The sequence below is a fragment of the Sus scrofa genome, chromosome Y (assembly GCF_054392235.1).
Source record: "Sus scrofa isolate SSC_HxYL_T2T_F1_AM1 chromosome Y, Sscrofa_HxYL_maternal_Yorkshire_Landrace_v2.0, whole genome shotgun sequence".
NCBI lineage: Eukaryota > Metazoa > Chordata > Mammalia > Artiodactyla > Suidae > Sus > Sus scrofa.
The window spans coordinates 5,902,265-5,921,968 of record NC_139402.1 but is presented as its reverse complement, the minus strand read 5'-3'; the positions used below and the strand labels follow the sequence as shown (position 1 = coordinate 5,921,968).

The following is a 19,704-nucleotide window of genomic DNA, read 5'->3' as shown; positions in this document are numbered from 1 at the left end:
GTGTGATAGAATTTTCATTGAAATTAGAACCCATAACTACAATAGTGTTATTTGTTACTGGATTCCAAAATGTCTGTTTTTGTCATGGGTATTCTTTGGAGTTGGGAATTTAAATTAGAATTTTGAGTTGAGAAGGCAAATGGTATTATGAGGAATTTAAACTCTGAAGTGCTGGTGATCAGAGGTTCCTGGAATTTGGAATTCTAACTGAAAATTAAACTAGTAGTTACAGTTTCTGTTCTCAGGTACACCAGTGCTGTTTAAAATATTAGCTAAAAGTTCATCAGTACTTGGTATTTATGTGGCAATTTTAGTTGGTATTTGGGCTGAAAGATACTAGGGTTATTTGAAATTTAGAACAAAGAAGCTTAATAATAACTGTTATCACTGTGACTTGGATAATACATAAAAATTTGAATTCAGGAGTCCCCACTGAGGTACAAGGGGATAGGCGGCATCTCTGCAGTACCAGGACGCAGGTTTGATCCCTAGCCTCACACAGAAGGTTAAAGGATCCAGCATTGCCACAGCTGTGGCATAGGTTGCAATTGCGGCTCGGATCTGACCCCTGGTCCAGGAAGTCCATATGCCATGAGGTGGCCAAAAAAAAAAAAAAAAAAAAAAGTTGAGCCAGTAACTGTACCATTGCTTGGCATATTTGGGTATGTTAATTGGCATACGAATGAATGAATATACCAGTGCTCATTGCAGTTTGAACCTCATCAGTGCATCTCTGCTGGTGGTCAGATTTATTGAAATTTGGAGTTGAAATGGCATTTTGGTTAAAATCGAACCTGAGGTTGATATGGCGAGTGCTTGTGTATGGGCATAAGATTGAATAAATACATCAGTGTTATTTGAACTTGGAAGTGATATATGCATCAAAGCTTGTTGTCAGTTTTATTTGCAGTTTAGAATTGGAGTTGAGATATGAATTAATAAGTAAATCAGGGAGTTCCTTTTGTGGCTCAGAGGATTAAGGACCCAAAATTGTCTCCATGAGGATGCAGGTTCGATCCCTGGCCTTGCTCAGTGAGTTAAGGATCTGGCTTTGCTGCAAGCCGTGGTGTAGGTCACAGATGGGATTTGATCCAGTGTTGCTGTGGCTGTGGTGTAGGCTTAAGCTGCAGGTCCAATTTGACTCCTAGCCCAGGGCTTCCCTAAGCTGCAGGAGAAACTCTAAAAAGAAAAAAAAAAAAGTGAATTGGTTTCATTTGGAATATGAACTTAGAAGTAAACTTTTGCAGTTTGGGATTTGAATATGTAAGTAAGTGTGGTGGGAAATTTGGATGAATAACTTAAACCAGGCTTTGTTATGGAGATAACTTAGATGGCATAAAATATGAACCATTAGGTCCGTGGGTACTGTTTGGAAATTGAACACCAAATCACCATGGATTGTTATCACAGTCCTTGGAGTTTGGTATGTGATCACAACCTAACTGATAATTCCGTCAGCATTATTGGAATTCTCTGTAGTAAGTGTGCCAATGCTGGCTTTGGATATACTTGGATTTTAGATTTTGATTTTAAATTGACAAGACCACTGTGTTATTTGTTCTTTGAAATAATAGGTAGAGCAATGATTGTTAGAGGAGATACTGAAATATTAGAAACAGAAAGGAAATGTAACAGAGCCATGTATCAATGTTATGTTGAATTTGAGCTAATAAGTGCAACAGTACATATTATGAGATATTAGATGCTGGATTTTAATTGCATTAAGAAGTAATAATTACACTGCTATTATTTGAAATTGGAACTAATAGTCGTTTCAGTGCTTGGTACCAAGGCAATTTATATTTCAGAACTTGAACTGGAACTTGAATTAATAAGACCTGAAGTACTATTTGCAATTTACTCTAATAAATGCATTAGTGTTTGTTACAGATACATTAAGATAGAAATAGAAATTGGAATCAGAATATAAGTTACTGGAGTTCCCGCTGTGGTGCAGTGTGTTAAGAATCCTACTGCAGCAGCTCAGGTTGTTGCAGCGGCACTGGTTGGATCCCCAGCCCAGCACAGTGGGTTGGGATGTTGCTGCAGCTGTGGTGTAGATGGCAGCTGTGGCTCAGTTTCAATCCCTGGCCCTGGAACTTCCATATGCCATGGGTGCAGCCATAAGAAAAAAAAAAAAAAAGAATATAAATTACCAAGTATAATAGTGCCTTTGGTGTTTATTCTTGGTGTTCTTTGGATTTTGGAATTTGAATCGAAAACTGAGATAATAAACACCCTATTATTATTCGGAATATTTAATTAGCCTTATAACTTGATCTAGTAAATGTGTTGGTGTTATTTAGGATTGAAGTGAATAAGTATATCCATGTTTGATAACGGGGTTGTCCAGATTTTGAAGAGTGAAATAAGTATCCCAGTTTTATTGGAATTGAAATGAATACGTCCACCCAAACTGGTTTTTAGGTATGTTTGTCATTTGGACTTTGATTTGGAATTATAATTATTTATATACACAGTGTTATTGGGAATTCGAATGAAAGAACACTTTTGCATGTTACATTAGATTTCTTATTTTGTGCCATGATTCCCTAGTACACTGGCTGCTTAGAAATTGTTTACCCACTGACATGAGTCTCATTTCTTTCTAACGCCACTTTCCCAGACCATCCATTTAACTGTTTCTATTGGGTGCTTTTTACAGGGTTCATACGTGTCTAAATGTTGACATCATATTACAAATCAATCTCAAGCCTTGCCAACAAGGCAGAGTTTTGTTATGACGTTAAAAATGATACTAGAGAACTATTTGAATCCTATGAAAATCCCCCCATGCCCAAAAGAGAAGCCTGAGAGTTCTCATTACCAATTAATAATAACAACTCAGGGGAGTTCCCGTCGTGGCGCAGTGGTTAACGAATCCGACTAGGAACCATGAGGTTGCGGGTTCGGTCCCTGCCCTTGCTCAGTGGGTTAAGGATCCGGCGCTGCCGTGAGCTGTGGTGCAGGTTGCAGACGCGGCTCGGATCCTGTGTTGCTGTGGCTCTGGCGTAGGCCTGTGGCTACAGCTCTGATTAGACCCCTAGCCTGGGAACCTCCATACGCCACAGGAGCGGCCCAAGAAATAGCAAAAAGACAAAAAAAAACAAAAAAAAAAAAGATGCTGGGAAGAGCACGGAAAAGCCATTTTCAACTTGTGTTTCCACCAAACAGACTTGCTATGCCAATTCAGACATAAATTGCTGTGTGTTTCATCCTTTCTGAATAACCTTGACCCCAGCGGAAGCTGCCAGCAATGCACTCTCTCAGGTCAGCTTGTACACACAATGAACGTGACTTAAAGAATGTCGATTATAGGGATAAATGTGTTTGTTTTCATCCATCCTTTTATGTTTGCAGAATAAGTCTCGACATTTAAACGTTTTACTTGTAGGTGGTGAGCTAACATTCTCAAAGGGTGCAGTTTGAGGGGTCTTTGCTCTCAATGAGACTCAGATAATAAGGACCATTTAGACCAGATGCCTTCTGTATTTTCCAGATAACATTGAATATAAAAGGATAATCAGTGGAGGATAGGAAAGGAGTCGCTTGCCTTCTGATGGTTACCAACCAGGGAACGTCCAGTTCTGTGTATTACAGGAAAAATGTTAAAACAAAGGACAACTCAGGAATATCTCATCCTGCTTATTTTACAGGACATCTATGCATGTGAAGAGCAGCTGAAAACTTGGTGAACACAAAACTGCCAGGGGCAGATAAAATTTAATACATGAACACCGTGAATGCTGTCTATCAAAAACAATATTCAAGCTATTGTTCCAGAGAGAATAATCCAGACGATATTTTGGGAAGATATTTGTGCACCAAACTAATAATACACGTCCCTGAATTCCAGTCAACGGTAGAGTCCAGGATAACGTATCACTGAGAAAACAAAACTTGATTCACTGGGTGGAGTATTCACATTTATCTGGACTAAATTTCAAAAGCTGGAAATGCATCCAGGTAAGTATCTGGACCGTGTCTTACATCGCAAGCCCCAAGTTTATTTCCCTTTACGGTGTCTCTCTGGCTTACTGAAATCTATATATAGCACAATTACTTTGAAAATAGATTGTCAGGAGTGCCTGCTGTGGGTCAGCAGTGATAAACCCAGCTCATATCCATGAGGATGTGGGTTTGATCCCTAGCCTCATTCAGTGAGTTATTACCATGAGCTGCAGTGTAGGTCATAGATGGGGCTTGGGTCCTGCATGGCTGTGATTATGCTGTAGGCCGGCAGCTGCAGCTCCGATTTGACTCCTAGCCTGGGAACGCCCATGTGCCACAGGTGCAGCCCCAAAAAGCAAAAAAAAGAAAAAGAAAAAAAAAATGAAACACAGAGGTAATTTTATTTAAATATTCTCTTCCTCTGAACAGCCAGTCATTTATGGATTCATTTATGTAACACGTTTTAAGAAAAACAAGACACAATGAGTCACTTCACAAAAAGCAAGTCACACCTCTGACAGTCTTGCTAGTCACTGTTGCCACCTAAAAGCTTATCGACCTTGAACTTTCTTCTCAGTTGAAGAACCCATAGTGCTTCTGACAAGGAAAATGTAATGAACCAAATGAAACATTTGAATAAGTTTCTGTAGCAAATGTCATGATATGAGACTGTAAAAAAAGATCTGAGCCCAAAAGGATCTGAGGCTATTTTTAAAACGTTTACTTTTTATTTTACTTTGTTTTATTGAAGTATTGTTGATTTACAATGTTTCAAGTGTACAACAAAGTGATTCGGTTTTATACATGTTCAGTTATATTAGGTATATATATTCAGTTTATATATATACGTATAACATTCTTTTTCATATTCTTTTCCATTGTGGGTTAGTACAAAATATTAAATATAGTTTCCTGTGCTGTATTTGTAGGTCCTTGTGTTTATTTATTTCATATATAGCAGTGTGTATCTATTAATTCCAATCCCCTATTTTATCCCTCCTCCCCCCTTTCCTCTTTGGTGACCATAAGTTTGTTTTCTATGTCTGTGTTTCTGTTTCTATTTCATAAATGAGTTCATTTGTATCATATTTTGGATCCACATTTAAGTGATATCATGTGGTATTTATTCGACTTACTTCACTGAGCACGATAATCGTTAGTTGCATCCATGTTGCTGCAAATGGCATTATTTCCTTCTTTTTTATGGCTGAGTAATATTCCACAGTGTACATGTACCACATCTTCTGCATCCATTCCTCTGCCACTGGACATTTAACTTTCTGTAGCAAACATCATGATGTTAGAACAAGAAACTAGTAAATGAGACCAAAGGGGTCTACAGCCACATTGAAGTATAGATTATTTTCTCTTTCATTTTCAGGCTTTATTCCTTTGGTTTATGTGATCCTAATTGTTTTATTTATCCAGTAAACATGTGTTGGGTGTCTAATACGTTTCAGGTACTCAGCCAGAGGAAAGCAAGGCAGATGAGATCTAGGACTTGCCAACAGTGAGATTATAATGTACTGATTTTGGAGAGACAACAGTGAGTGATGGCTTGGATTGAGATCTTCATTCTCCACTCAGGAATGGAACTTGGGCAGCCTGGATGAAAATCGGAAAGCCTAACCACTAGACCAGCAAGAGGCTAAAAGCAGCATTGTTCTGATTCTCGCCCCCTATTGAAAGCAGGAATGTTTCAAGGAGGCAGACTCTGAAAACAGGTGCAAAGTTTATTGTTACAGACACAGTACAACCTGTGGGAGAGCACACAGAGAAGTAGTTTATTTATCTAAGGCAGAAGCACAGTAGTAACACATTCCGAAAGGAGGAGTGTGGGTGTGGGTGCCCCTTGAATGAGGAGCACACCAGAGAGGTGATTTGAATCACTTATATGAAGCAGTTTTTTCCGGGGCTTTATCTTCCTTTGGCCAATGAACTTGTTTTATCTTTCGCACGTGACCAGACCCAGGGCTGTCCCTGATCTGCGTGTGCATCTTTTGGCCAGGATGGATTCCAAAGCAAAGCATGGTGGGAGGGTTATCTAGACTTATTATGGCCTGACACCCCCTCCCTTTCTGACCCAGAGGGGTCTCTCTGTGCCCATGGAGTTGGGGGTCTCCCTGACCCTTAGGCTGGGGAGTATATATGACTTTTGGGTCTTTTGTCCAAGCAGGACTCAGCCCCTCTCTGATCCTGTCATTACCTGTTTAGCAGGTTCACAGAAGACAAGTACCAATTATTTGCCTTGTGCCGGCTGTCATTCCTTTCTTGAAGTATAGACAGGTGCCTGGTTGTAAATGTCTAACCTGGAGTCCACCTATCTCCTGCCTCGCTACTTGGACATAAAAGCATGGCCACCTGTAATCCCATTTCTCTACCTTAATACATGTATAAAAACATTGCAAAGAAACTCTGAGAACAGGCTGAATAGCTCTGAGGTGGGTACCTGGAATCAGAAGGACAGCCAAGAAAAGACACGATGATGACACAGAACATAAGCCAATTTTCTCCTTCAGATGATTGCAGTTATTTGTGAAATTACATTGAGTCCCTGTCTGTGCGACCCAGCCATCAGAGATGTGTTCATGCTCTTGCCTGATGGAAGGGAAGGCATCAAATCACGACGGGGAGAGAAAGAGTGTCCTCTTCCATGCTCTAAAGTTGAATTGGAAACACGTTGAGGGTGCGTGTCATGTGCAGGTGTTTCTACCCCGTTGTGTCTTTTCATTATATTATTGCAACAGAAATAAAACAAATAGCTGAGGTTTGGGAGAGGGAATGTTTGGAAAAGGCAAGCCACAAACAAAATTAGCCTACACATCTCAACCATGCCCTCTCCTTTTTTTTTTCTCCTGATATGGAAAACAGAGTAAAGGAAAACACACTTCTTTCTTGCGTTAAAATTGAGTAAGGTGTGAAGAAGACAATTAGCTTGCGTATTGGACTGACTTTGGGAGCGTGGAAACAAAGGAATATAAAAAAAAGCAGTGGCAGTGCTCAAGAACTGTTCACTAAGGTTGTACCCTGGACTTTTAAACTACATGAAGGTTGGACCCTGTGTCAGAGAATTCTAACAGCTCTGGCAACCACCTTTTTTTTTTTTTTTTTTTTTAGGGTCACACCCACAGCATATGGAAGTTCCCAGGTTAGGGGTCGATTTGGAGCCACAGCTGCCAGCCACAGCCACAGCCATGCCAGATCCAAGCTGCGTCTGCAACCGACACCACAGCTCACAGCAATGCCAGATCCTTGACCCACTGAGCAAGGCCAGAGATCAAACCCACATCCTCATGGATACTAGTCGGGTTCCTTACAGCTGAGTCATGGGAACTCCAGCACCCACGTTTAGAAACCACATGAAAAAGGTTAAACTCACCAAGATGGCAATTAAGCTACCCAGCCTGATCAGACTTACATCTTTGGGGTTCAAAAATCCATGTTCCTCAACAGCCTTGGAAATTAGAACAAGGTTTTAAAGTCGAAGACTATTTTAGAATCCCATACCGTAATTAATTGCACAAGAGAAAACCTTCACATCTGTGGCGTGTGATGTTTAATTCCCTAAGTGCACCGAAATCACTTCTTTTGCTTGAAATTGAAACAGAAAGCACCTCTGTCTTGAACTTACCAAGGACCCAGATGGGGACTTAAACCCACAGTTTTTAAATTAGAATCATTCAGTTAGGGTCTGGACTTAGGGAGGTTCAGGTTCTTTTGTTTCTCAGCACAGAAGGAAGTCAGCCAGAGACACAGTGAGAGGCGAGAAATAGGTTTATTAAGATAGGACATTTGTGAGAGATACAAGCAAGCTGGCAAAGAAGCTCTGCCCCAAGGATTAGGTGGGCTATGGTTTTATAATCCATGGAAAGAGGAGAGGGGAAAAAGACCACCTCTCCCTCCTCCCTTGAATAAATGTCAGGCTGACATCACTAGCTCCTCCTTCATATTCTGTTAAAGTATTTGACTCTACGAGAGCAACCTAGGACTGTCCTGGTGCTTATTCAAATCAGCAGAAGCTGGGGACGGGGGCGGGGGGGGAAGAGATCACAGAGGCTTAAATAGGTTGAACCATCTCAGCTTCCCGTGTAACGAGGGTCTCCTCCTTTAGAAAGTCATCTTTCCCTTAAATTCCTGCCCTTGGTCCTCAGTATCACTGTCTTGTTGAACTTGAAGGCGGGCTCCCTTTTATCTGTCACTGAAGGACCTCAGACATACCTCGGGCTTTTATTTATGGTTTCACAGTTAAGCATGCTTGCTTCCTTCTGATGGCCTTCTTGAGCGATGATTAACTTCCAGGGGTCTCCCGAAGTTCCCTAGGTTTCCCTCTCTATCCGTGGTTCCCCACTGGGACTTCTGCAGCCCCCCCGCCATGTGACTGTCCTACTCCATCTGCATCAAAATCAGGGGGTAGAAGATGTTTTATTTTGTTTATTTTGGACGCTAAATGCCTCAGATCCATCAATGGTGGGATAAATAGTTACATCATGTAAAATGCATACATTTAGGGAAACACCCAGCTTTAATAGCAACAGTGTTACAGTTTGGTAGAGCATGAAATCTACTGAATGCCTAGGTCATTTGCAATCTATTTTCCCAACCCCCGCTAAACAAGATGTCATCATTCAACTCGTGTTTGCAAGAAAAACATGCATATTACATAGAAATAAAGATTTAGGGACTGTGTGCTGGGTAAAGACTATGGTAAAAGGCATTAGTTAGTTGCCAGAGGGCTTTTTTTCACAGCAGGTACTGTTCTTTGGCTCTGTTAGCGCAAGTTTACGTGTGCACGCACAGCAAAGCCAAACAAACTGAAATGCTGGAATTTGGAACACAGAGAGGTTTCTTGCAGGGGCATGCAAGGAGACAGGTGGCTCGTGGCCCCCAAAGAGCCTTAACTCCCTGAACCAAAATTGTAAAGCCTTTTCAAAGCCAAAGGAGGAAGGGTTTGTAGCTTAAGGGATCAGCTCATGCGCAGGTGCACAGGTCTCTGATTGGTTGATGGTGAAGTCGCAGGGCAGGGTCACAGGAGTTAACATCATTCATCCATTGGTGCCAGGAGGCCTGGGGGCTACATGCTCAGAAGCATCAAGCAATTAATTTCTTCCACTTGGTGGTGGTTTTAGCATCTGTAAAACAATGCAGGACATGGGCATCAGATACTATTATCTAAGTGCTTCGGGGAGGAGCTAAAGCAGAGGATATGGGAGAAGGGCCTGCTGGGTTACAGTTTCCCCTTTTCTCTGATACTGCTCAATCTTGAGAACTGGAGTAAAAGTTCAGATTGAGAGGTGAATCATCAACTTGACAAACTACCCATAAGGTGCTGCTCCATTTTACCTACAGACTCTGCTTTGAGAGCGGCTGGTGGCCTCTGAGTCTGATGCAGCAACTCCAGTTTTACTTCCAAATGCATTTTCCTCAGTGGCCAAAGCAGATGCCACTGTGGATGATTTTAGCGCTTTTCTGGATATGAGAAGGTGCAAGAATCTGGGCTCATAAAATCTGAGTATCTCTAACTGTCCGAAGGCGGGTTCCATCCATTTTTTTCCAGCACCCAGAGTGCCTCTTTCTTGATATCAGCCCTGAGTTCCCTTCAGGGAATATTGAAGATTAGTTCCTGTGGTGGCTATGGATTGAATCCTTTTAGAGGCAGATGGCAAGTGCCAGTTTTTAGGTGGCAGGGGCCCTTCAATGTCCTAAATTTGACCATGGTTTTTTTTTTTTTTTTTTTTTTTTTTGGAGGGGGCATTTCATCCCATGGTGCTAGGAATGCTCATTCCTAGATCTGGCAAAGTTTTCATTGACACTCAGTGTGCTATGGATGCTGGAAAGATGTTGCCGGAATCTGGATTCTTGTTCACGGAGCTGAAGAATGAACTTTGAGAACATACAGGCAGCAAGCAAGCAAAAGTCTTTGTTACAGGAAAGCAAATAGCTCCCAGCACAGACACCGGGCAGGGGCAGGGGGTAACCAATGTGGGGTCCAGAAAGATGTGGTTTTCTCCCATTGGCCTTGCGCAGGTACCTATATCAGTCCTTGCCCAACAGGGGTCTTAGAGGTAGAGATGCCCCATAAGTTTTATGGTTTCTTTTCCTTAGAGAGTAGCCATTCCTCTCCTTCTGTTTCTGTTAGTTGAGGAGTGGGTTAGCGATTAATGTCCATCTGGGCGTAGGTACACTCCCTACCGTAAACGGGGCCTGTAGGGATGAAACTCCCTGGAGCCCTTAAGCCACAAATGTTCATCAGTGGCCACATCAAAGAATGCATGCATGCTCCTGCTCCTACACTGACTCCCTGAGTTATTATCCCGCCTCACTATTCCTGGATGAGACCTTATGAACAGTAGCCGACAGTCTCTGGACCACCTGTTTTACTAGTATCTTATGGCAAATATTCCCTCTCGTTGCTTCTTCCCCTCTTCAAAGGTACACACTTACAACCATGGATCTCTTAGGGAACCATGCTTCAGTTGAGACTCAGTCACACCCTTGTTGATGCAGCAAACAACAACTTTGTAGAACAGGCAATATAAGCCCTAAAGGGATGCAAATGTCTCCTGGGAGCAGCCAGGGGGATTTGTTGCAAATGTCTCCTGGGTACAGCCAGGGAGATTTGTTCCAAATGTCTCCTGGTTTCAAAGAAGATGTGTTCATTTCTTCTTTCCTGCAATGCTTCATGGGTGGGCTGGGTGGGGAGATTCCCTGGAAGCTCAACAAAGTTATTTTCCTTTAACAGCCAAGCATGAGGGCGAGTTCGCAGACCGGGGCCATTATATATACGATAAACTACCCAAAGGTTAAACTGAAAGAAACATCTAATACGGAGTCAGATCTCTTATTTCCTACTCCAGTTCCCCACTGTCAATGTCCACTCCACAATCTTTTGGGAAAAGGGAGTGACAGGTTCCCTTCCTGCTGAACTAGGGGTGATGAGGAGTGACTGAGGAACAGCCTTGGGCAGGGAAATTTTCTTAGAATCTCTAGTAAATTGCAAATTTTCTTTCCTTCTCTATCTGCAAGGATTTGAACCTGACTTGGCTCTGCTATTGTCTAATGGGTAATTGGACTGTGGCTTTTGGTTCCAGATTCCAGATCTATCTATTAACTTTCTGACTGTGTCATAACTATATCCGATGCCCAGGCTGTTCTAGTGACAAGATGAAACAGGGAGGTTGGCTCACCCTGCTCCAGCTATAGGTAGGAACTATTTAGCAGGTTGCTACCAATCTCGGTTCGTGGCACTCTTTAATTGGTGGAAATTGATAAGAGGCCAGATGGGAGAATTCTGACAAGGTTTTACCAGGGCTCCTGCTGCAGCAGAGAGGAGCGAAAACAAACTACAAGTTCCCTTGCTGGCTGTCTCGCTGGGGGAGGGTGAGCTGGTTCCTTGTATGGGGCAAGGATAGGGGTGGGTCCAGGGGTCTGGCCAGAGGATGGCCTAGGTGGACTGCCCATCCCTTTGGGTGTGCTGTGTGCAGGGGGCATGTGCAGTACCTGCTTTTGCTCCCAACACCCTGCTTTTGCCCTCGGCTCTTCAGAAATGGAAATTGGGTTTTTAGATTTTTTTGGTGGGGTATCTTTTTGCCCATAATTTGCTGCAAATGCCCACATCTGCAGTTATTTTATGCTCTTACAGGTTCTCTGTATTTAGTTGCTCCAGGAGGTCTTTGTCCAGGTGTGGGCATTGCAGCCACTGCAACCAAGGGTCCCAGGTCCCAGCCTGTTCTTGGCCAGAACTGCAGCCATCCTCCAGCTTTAATTCACATTACTGCCCTGGGGAAGGCTGTTCTTTATGTCACCATAATATGATCTAGCCCTTGGAGGAGGAAAAAAATAATAATCTTCCACTTAATATTTGGAAGACACATAAGTTGGAAATGACATTATTTTAACCATTTGTGATGACTACCAAATGTTCACACAGGGAACTTCTGGGATCTCAGGAGTTCCCACTGTGGCTCAGTGGAAACAAACCTGAGTAGTATCTATGAGGATGTGGGTGCAATCCCTGGTCTCGCTCACTGGGTTAAGGACCCAGCATTGCTGTGAGCTGTGGTATAGGTCACAGATGTGGCTCTGATCTGGCATTGCTGTGGCTGTGCTGTAGGCTGGTAGCTGTGGCTCTAATTCGATCAACCCGTAACCTGGGAAGTTTCATACTTTCATATGCAGCAGATGTAGCCCTAAAAAACCAACAAAAACCAAACCAAAAATTCTGGGACCTCCAAATATTTCCCTCACATGCAACTCATCCTCTCACTGCATTGGCATTGGGAAAAAGCATTACAGAATATATTGTGTTTGAGCATAACACAGAAGACCCGAAAGATTGAGTGAATGGATGACATCAAACTACCAAATTTCATTGTGCTCAAGCCACATTGATTCCAAAATTACAGGGAAGACTAAAGACCATCCCCAAATTTCCAAGTGAGACCTCAGATACTAGATATTGCAATGGAAACAAGGTTTCTTGCAGGATGTCTTTTTTTTTTGTTTTTTTGGGGTTTTTTTTTTTGCCTTTTCTAGGGCCGCCCTGGAGGCACATGGAGGTTCCCAGGCTAGGAGTCGAATCGGAGCTGTAGCCACTGGCCTACGCCAGAGCCACAGCAACGCGGGATCTGAGCCGCGTCTGCAACCTACACCACAGCTCACGGCAACGCCAGATCCTTAACCCACTGAGCAAGGCCAGGGATCGAACCTGCAATTTAATTGTTCCTAGACGAATTCATTAACCACTGTGCCACGACGGGAACTCCTCTTGCAGGATGTCTTTAATGGAATAGATTTCTTATCTGAACTTCCAGTAGGAAGTTCTCAGTTTATATCTTATGTTTCTGTTAACTCTAGGAAATAATCCTGATGACCCTTAGAACTACGCGTGTATTTTTCACGTTTCTAAACAAGCTTTTTTATTGGTTCCACCCTTGGAAGACAAGACTGGAGCTTGAAAGGGTCCATGTTAGCCTGAAGATTCGTAAAAGCATTTGTAATCACTTTGAAGCCATTTTAATCCCGCAACTTGTTTGTGGAGACACTTTGCTTGTTTAAAGTTTCTCTTGCTGTTCTTCGACTGGTATCGCTGGCCTGAGACATGTTCGCAGAACACTGATTTGTATCCAGTTTTTCTACACAATTCCCCTTAATGAAGAGATATACATCCATTTTTTTTTTTTAAACACTTATGTGGAAATTGCTTTCCTTCTTAACCTTCTTAATTTGGTTTCTCCTAATTTCCTTCTCTGGAGAAGGTGTGTTAAGCAACAGTAATTTGCAGATTAAAATGAATTTCAAAATATACCAAACAGTGTTTGTTAATCAAAAGAGGAAATGGGTTAATCTTTTTATAATTAATCCATCTTCCTGGAGTGATGGGAGAGCTGTGAGTAAGTTATCCCATTATTACAGTCTTCTGCTGACCACTGTAGGGACCCCAATCTAGGGGAACCTTTCCAAATATAACATGGTGTCTGTGAGGATGTGGGTTCGATCCCTGGCCTCGCTCAGTAGATTAGGGATCTGGTGAGGTGCTGCAAGCTGCAGTATAGGTCACAGAGGTGGCTTGGATCCGGTGTTGCCTATGGCAATCCTTGGCAACCATTCATCCTATCACTGTCCCCACACTTTTGCCTTTGCCAGAATGTCATGGAGTTGGAGTCACAGGATGTAGTCATTTCAGACAAGGTCCTTTCACTTAGTAATATTTAAAGTTTTAAGCTTTAAGTGTTTCATATTTAAGCATTTAAGCTTCCTCCATGTCTTTTTGTGGCTTGATCACTCCGTTTTCTTTAGCCCTGAATAATGTCCATCGTCTGGATGGACCGCCATTCACGTATCCGTCACCTACTGAAGGGTATCTGGATTGCTTCCGGGTGTTTTCAGTATGAAGAAAGCTGTGATCAACATCCATGCCCAGGCTTTTGTGTGGACATAAGTTTTCAACTCTCTTGCATGCATATGAAGCCAAGGAGTTCTATGGGAAGAAACGGGTTTAGTTTTGGGAGATACTGGTTCATTGGCTTCCACAGCAGCTGCATCATTTTGCATCCCCATGGGGAGCGAGTGCGTCTTCTGCTTGCTTTACTGCATCGCCAGCATTGGGTACCCATCTCCATCCCTTTCACAGCAGCTGAGAATCTCAGGTGGGTGACAAGTATAGAGGAGTGGGGAACTTTCAAGCTATGGTTGAGCAAACTCCTCATTGTGGTCAGAAACCAGTAATGAAAAAACCCAGGGCCAGCATCCCGGGCTGCCCCACCAGCCCCCATGTGATTCCGAGCTATTAACTCAAAGACCAATAGCTCTCCATTCTGTCTGAGCCACACAATCTCAGAGCCTCCATATTTTTGCAGAATATCCTCTACGGAGGTACTAAAAATGACCTCAAACCATGGAGATGGGTGACAGGTGGCTTAATCTCCATCTTCATGCTGTGAACTTAATTTTGGCATAGAAAGCTTTTATTAACATGATTTCTCAAAGTAGAGAGTTAATCACCTTTTCTACTCATCTCCACTGGCCCCTGAAGAGTCATCATGGAGTCAGTGAAATGGTTTAAATGTTTGCTTTTCTTTCCTGGGTCGTTTCTGTTTCAAATCAGGGTAATGGACGGGGCACAGTAATATAGCACTGACATTTACATAATTGCCACTTGCTGAGGTGAACGTTGTAAGGAAAACCTAACATCCCTTAAATGTAAATAGCAAAAATGTTGCTGAATAGAAAGAAGTCTGTTACCTCGCATGCAGTTATCACCACCTTGATAACTGAATATTTTCTTTCCCATAGGGGTGAATGGCCATGGGAATGATTTCAAAGTGACCATTAGGGAAACTAGCGTTATTATCTTTGCAATTATAATGCAGGCATTTGTTAATCTATGTACACATTCCTCCAAATGCTTCATGAATATCTAACGCAGTTGATATTCAAATGAGCGTTGCAGTCTTCAAGTAGCTTCGTTAATATCCTAATGATTAAAGAAAATATAACTTTGGAAAGATCATGTTTTTCATCTACCGTCCCATGTGGGTATCTTTTAAGAACCGGAGGCTCCGTATATCCAATTATATTAAAATTAATTTGAAATAATGTTAGTCAGTGATTTAATTTATGAAACAGGCATGCTGATCTCTACTTACTTTACACTAGTGTTAACCCTTTATTTGTAGCTATGCACCTATTTCTGTTTTTTCCTTTTAATCACTGCTTGATCTAAATTGGTATATATTGTACATACAGAGTTAAATTGCAATTATTTTGTCTTGCCCCCTCTGATTTCCCCTTGAAGCTGTTGGAATACTTCCCCTCGAAGTATTTGAATTTGTTAGTTTGGGTCATTGTTGTATTATTGGTCCATGATAATTAAATGACACGGAAGTCAGGTGCTTTTTCTGTCAGATATAATTTCTTTGTTGGTTAAGCTGGAGGTAATTTTTATTGAAATGATATGTTTTTTTACAAAGTCGATGTGTGCAATTTCAATCGTTTCTGTAAATTTGTGTATGCGCCTGTGTTTTATATATTTACATAGAAAACATATACTAAGGGCTGCATTTTGATATGCTTCTAAGTGATGTGCCTATTTCATTTTTATTAATTCGTCTTTTTAGAGTTTATGTAAAACAATGTTTCCAAATGTTGGCTATGAGCACTGTGTTGGGAATATCTGCTCTTAGACATTATTGCAAGTATTGCGTTTTAATAGCTGGTGCCTTCACTGGGTGTAGATTGAAACACAAACAATTTCTCCTTTTTTTTGTTTAATCGAAGTAGAGTTGATTCCTAATGCTATGTTAGTTTCTGGTGTACAGCAAAGTGTTTCAGTTTGGTGTGTATATATACATACACACACTCATATGCATGCACACTTATGCACACACACATATATACACACATATATATACATTATATGTATTATATAGAAACATTATAGAAACAACACTGTAGAAACATTCTTTTTCGTATTCTTTCCCATTGTGCTTTATTACTCGTTATTGCATATAGTTCCCTGTGCTCTACAGTAAGAGCTTGCTATTGATCTATTTTATATATAGTAGTTGGCATCTCTTAATCCCAAACTCCTAACTTATTTTTCTCTCCCTCTTTCCCCTTTTGCTTTCTATATGTGTGGATTTACCTCTCTTTTGTATATAGGTTCATTTTTACCATTTTTTTTTTGCTTTCTATATCTGTGGATTTACTTCTCTTTTGTATATAGGTTCATTTTTATCATTTTTTTTTCGATTTCACATAAAGTGGCATCATATAATATTTGTCTTTGACTTACTTCACTAAGTGTGAAACTCTCTAGGTCCATCCATGTTGCTGCAAATGGCATGATTTCATTCTTTTGAAGGCTGAGTCATATTCCTTTGTGTCTGTGTCCCATATCTTTTTTATGTGCTGATGGACATTTAGGTGGCTTCCATGTCTTGGCTATTGTAAAGAGTCCTGCTATGAACACTGGGGTGCGTGCATCTTTTTGAAGTAGAGGAAAACCAAGTGTGCTAAATTTGAAATTAGTAGTTCAGTTGATAATGCCCTCCCTTGTCTGTTAAGATGTGTGTGTGTTTTAAAAAGAGAATATAATATGACTTGAGAGCTACACTTTTCACAAAATTTTATGTCTTGAATACAGTATTTTGAACTACAAGCACCATATTATACAACAGATCTCTATAACTTTTTTTTTTTTTTTTTTTTTTTTTTTACTTTTTAGGGCTGCACCCACAGCATATGGAAGTTCCCAGGCTAGTGGTCAAATGAGAGCTGCAGCTGCCAGCCTTCGGCACAGCCCAGTAATGCAGGATCCAAGCTGAATCTGTGACCTGCACCATAACTCACGGCAATACCAGATCCTTAACCCCACTGAGCAAGGGCAGGGACCGAACCTGCAACCTCATGGATATTAGTCAGTTTTGTTAACCACTGCGCCACGACGGGAACTCCCGAACTTTTTTTTTTATCTTGCTTGGCGAACTTACTCATTGAACAGCAACTCTTTTCCTAAGTGTGTTCCTTAAAAACAAACAAACAAACAAAAAAACTATCTCAGAGTTCCTGCTGTGGTGCAATGGGTTAGGGATCAGGAATTTCTACAGCTGTGGCATAGGTTTGGACTGTGGCTCAGATTCTGTCCCTGGCCCAGGAACTTCCACATGCTGCAAGTGCAGCCAAAAAACAAACAAAAACTTGTCTCTAATCTTTGTTCAAGAAAATATCACCTGGTAACATCTTCAAAAGTAATCATCCTTTAGCTTTCATTTATACATCTACAATTCAGGTAGAATTTTTTATTCCACAGGTGCAGAGGTGAAAAGAAAAAAGAAGAAGTATTTTTAAAATTTGATCAGTAGAGAAGATTCTGACAACTCAAGGCTTAATGCAAAATAAAAGTAAGAGTAATAAATAAGAATTTAAAATTCCCTGTGCTCATGGAGAGGTTTCCTATACCCTCTGCCTGTGTGGTGGTAAGATCTCAGGTTCCACCTGTTAACACCTAATAATTGTGCATTTCTTCCATGGGTCTCTTGGCTTCAGCTTCCTCTCATAACTGTCTTGGAGTTGTCTGACTGTCTATGAGCTACAGATTTTTCTTCCTTGATGGTGAGTCAATGATCTATGTATTTTACCGTATTTTTTTTCTCAGTATTTGGGCTTGAAATGAGAACAGAATACTCCCTCTCACTTCCATCCATCTTCTTGATTGAGAGTTATCAACGTAATTATGTGCAAATTGTTGGACTTGAGTGTATTGTCAATTCATTTCCGTATTAAGCATAAATAAATGTAAGTATGGTAAGCTGGCTTCTCCCCTGAAAAACTCAGTTATTAAGTTACAAATTTTGAATCAGGACCATATTTGATTTCATAAAGAGATTATACACAGGTGTTCTTCGTTGACAACATCCCCCTGGGTTTCTAACAAATTTTATTGCATCACTCATATCTCTTTAATTCTCTATTTCAGGCTCTCTCTCTCTCTTTCACACACTCTCTCTCTCTCTCTCTCACACACACACAGCCAAAAAGAAACAGAAAAACTGGCAAATCCCCCAAATCCATGTTAGATTTAAATCTCTTTCTCTGAAATGGTTTGACAAGCAGAAAATATTTATTGTGGGTACACAACTCAGTGACTCTATTTCAGAAAAAGTTGGTCACAGAGGAAAGGCAAAGAGTGACCCTACCAAAAATCTCGTTAACAAAATATTTGAGGAATAGCTGCTTGTGAAAGTGATTTTAAAATGTCCCCAAACATAGATAAGCCTATTGACTTGTTCCTGTGGGCTGGGCAGAAAATCAAAGTAGTCCGTGTCCATGTGACAGAATATCATCATCAGAGGACACAAAAGATGCAGACATCTCTGCTTCCAACGTCAAAACGAATCCCAATCTGTTCTATAAAGTCACTGAAAACACTTTTGTGAATTATCTCACTTCCTTTTTCAAAGCTTCTGGAAGCTTTTTGAAAAACAGTTTAATGGTTGGCATGATACGATATAAAATGTGCATGATTATTGCGTTTATGCCCGTTGAGCCAACCTTCAATATTTGACTTGTTTGTTTTGGTTTCATGCCGTGATGTTTCTACAACTTGAAATGCCGAATGTTTGACTATTCCTGCTCTGTGAGGCTATGAAGCATGGTTTTGATGAGAGACGCTGGCAGACATGCTCTTGCACACGTTTTAATCCTACTTCTGCTGTCTTTATTTTCAACCAGCAAGGAAGAGATTTTTCTCAGTCCTTTGAAAAATTTAAAACAAACAAAAAAGGAAAAATTAGATGGCAAATATGTCATCTCACTGTATGAAAGACCTTGGAAATTTTTAGTTATATCATCTGTATGCTAATAAAGCTACAGAACATGACAATATTTTTTTTTCCTTCCAGTTGTATTGAGAGGTCATTGACCTATAGCACCGTGTAAGTTCAAGGTGTTCAGTGTAATGACTTATATACACTGAGAAATAATTGTATCAATATAGAACTAAACTGCAGTGTGTTTAGTAACATGCATCATCTTATAGAGAAACAAGGAAAAAAAGTCAAAAGTATGTTTTTTTTTTCTTGTGATGAGAACTTTTAGGGTTTAATTTTCTTAGCAACTGTCAAATATAACACACAACAGTGTCAACTGTAGTCATGATAATTATAGCTCTGTTACTGATTTATCTTATAACTGAAAGTTTATACCTTTCAATCACTTTTACCCAATTCCCCTGCCACCCACCCTCTGCCTCTAGTAACCATAAACTTGATTCTTTTTTCTATGACTTTGCTTTTTTTTTTTAAGATTCCACATGTAAGTAAGATCATACAGCATTCTTCTTTCTCTAACTTATTTCACTTAGCATAATGCTCTCCAAGTCCACCCATGTTGCCACAAATGGCAGGTTTTTCTTATGTAAATGGATGAATAATATTCTGATTTTTCTTTATCCATTCATGTGTTGATGGACACTTACGGTGCTTCTATATCTTTGCTACTGTCAGTAATGCCATGAGGAACTTTGCCGTACAACTCTCTCTTTGACATGATAATTTTGTTTCCTTGGCATAAATTCCCAGAACTGCTGTGTCATATGTCTCAGTTGTATTTTTAATTTTTTGAAGAGCCCTGCAACTGTGTTCCAAGAAGAAATGATATACTGGGTAATAAAGGTGTGGACAATAAAAAAAATCCACATCCTAAGGAATGAATAAATTATAAAAAGGGGAAAGGAAGGTCAAGACCAAATATTTG

At 40.7% G+C, this 19,704-nt stretch overlaps 1 long non-coding RNA gene across 3 annotated transcripts in view; it reads left to right on the top strand.

Annotated features, from left to right (window-relative positions):
- LOC102164143 (uncharacterized) overlaps nucleotides 1–6,718 on the top strand; it is a 358,716-nt gene extending 351,998 nt beyond the window's left edge. The window contains exons 10-11 of one of the 3 annotated variants that reach the window (XR_014836010.1): nucleotides 3,657–3,966; nucleotides 5,412–6,718. This is a non-coding gene — a long non-coding RNA (uncharacterized LOC102164143). Of the gene's footprint in view, nucleotides 1–3,656; nucleotides 3,967–4,380; nucleotides 4,872–5,411 lie in introns of those variants that run through there. The other 2 variants (XR_014836011.1, XR_014836014.1) reach the window with 2 other exon arrangements.
- Nucleotides 6,719–19,704: the final 12,986 nt, after the last annotated feature.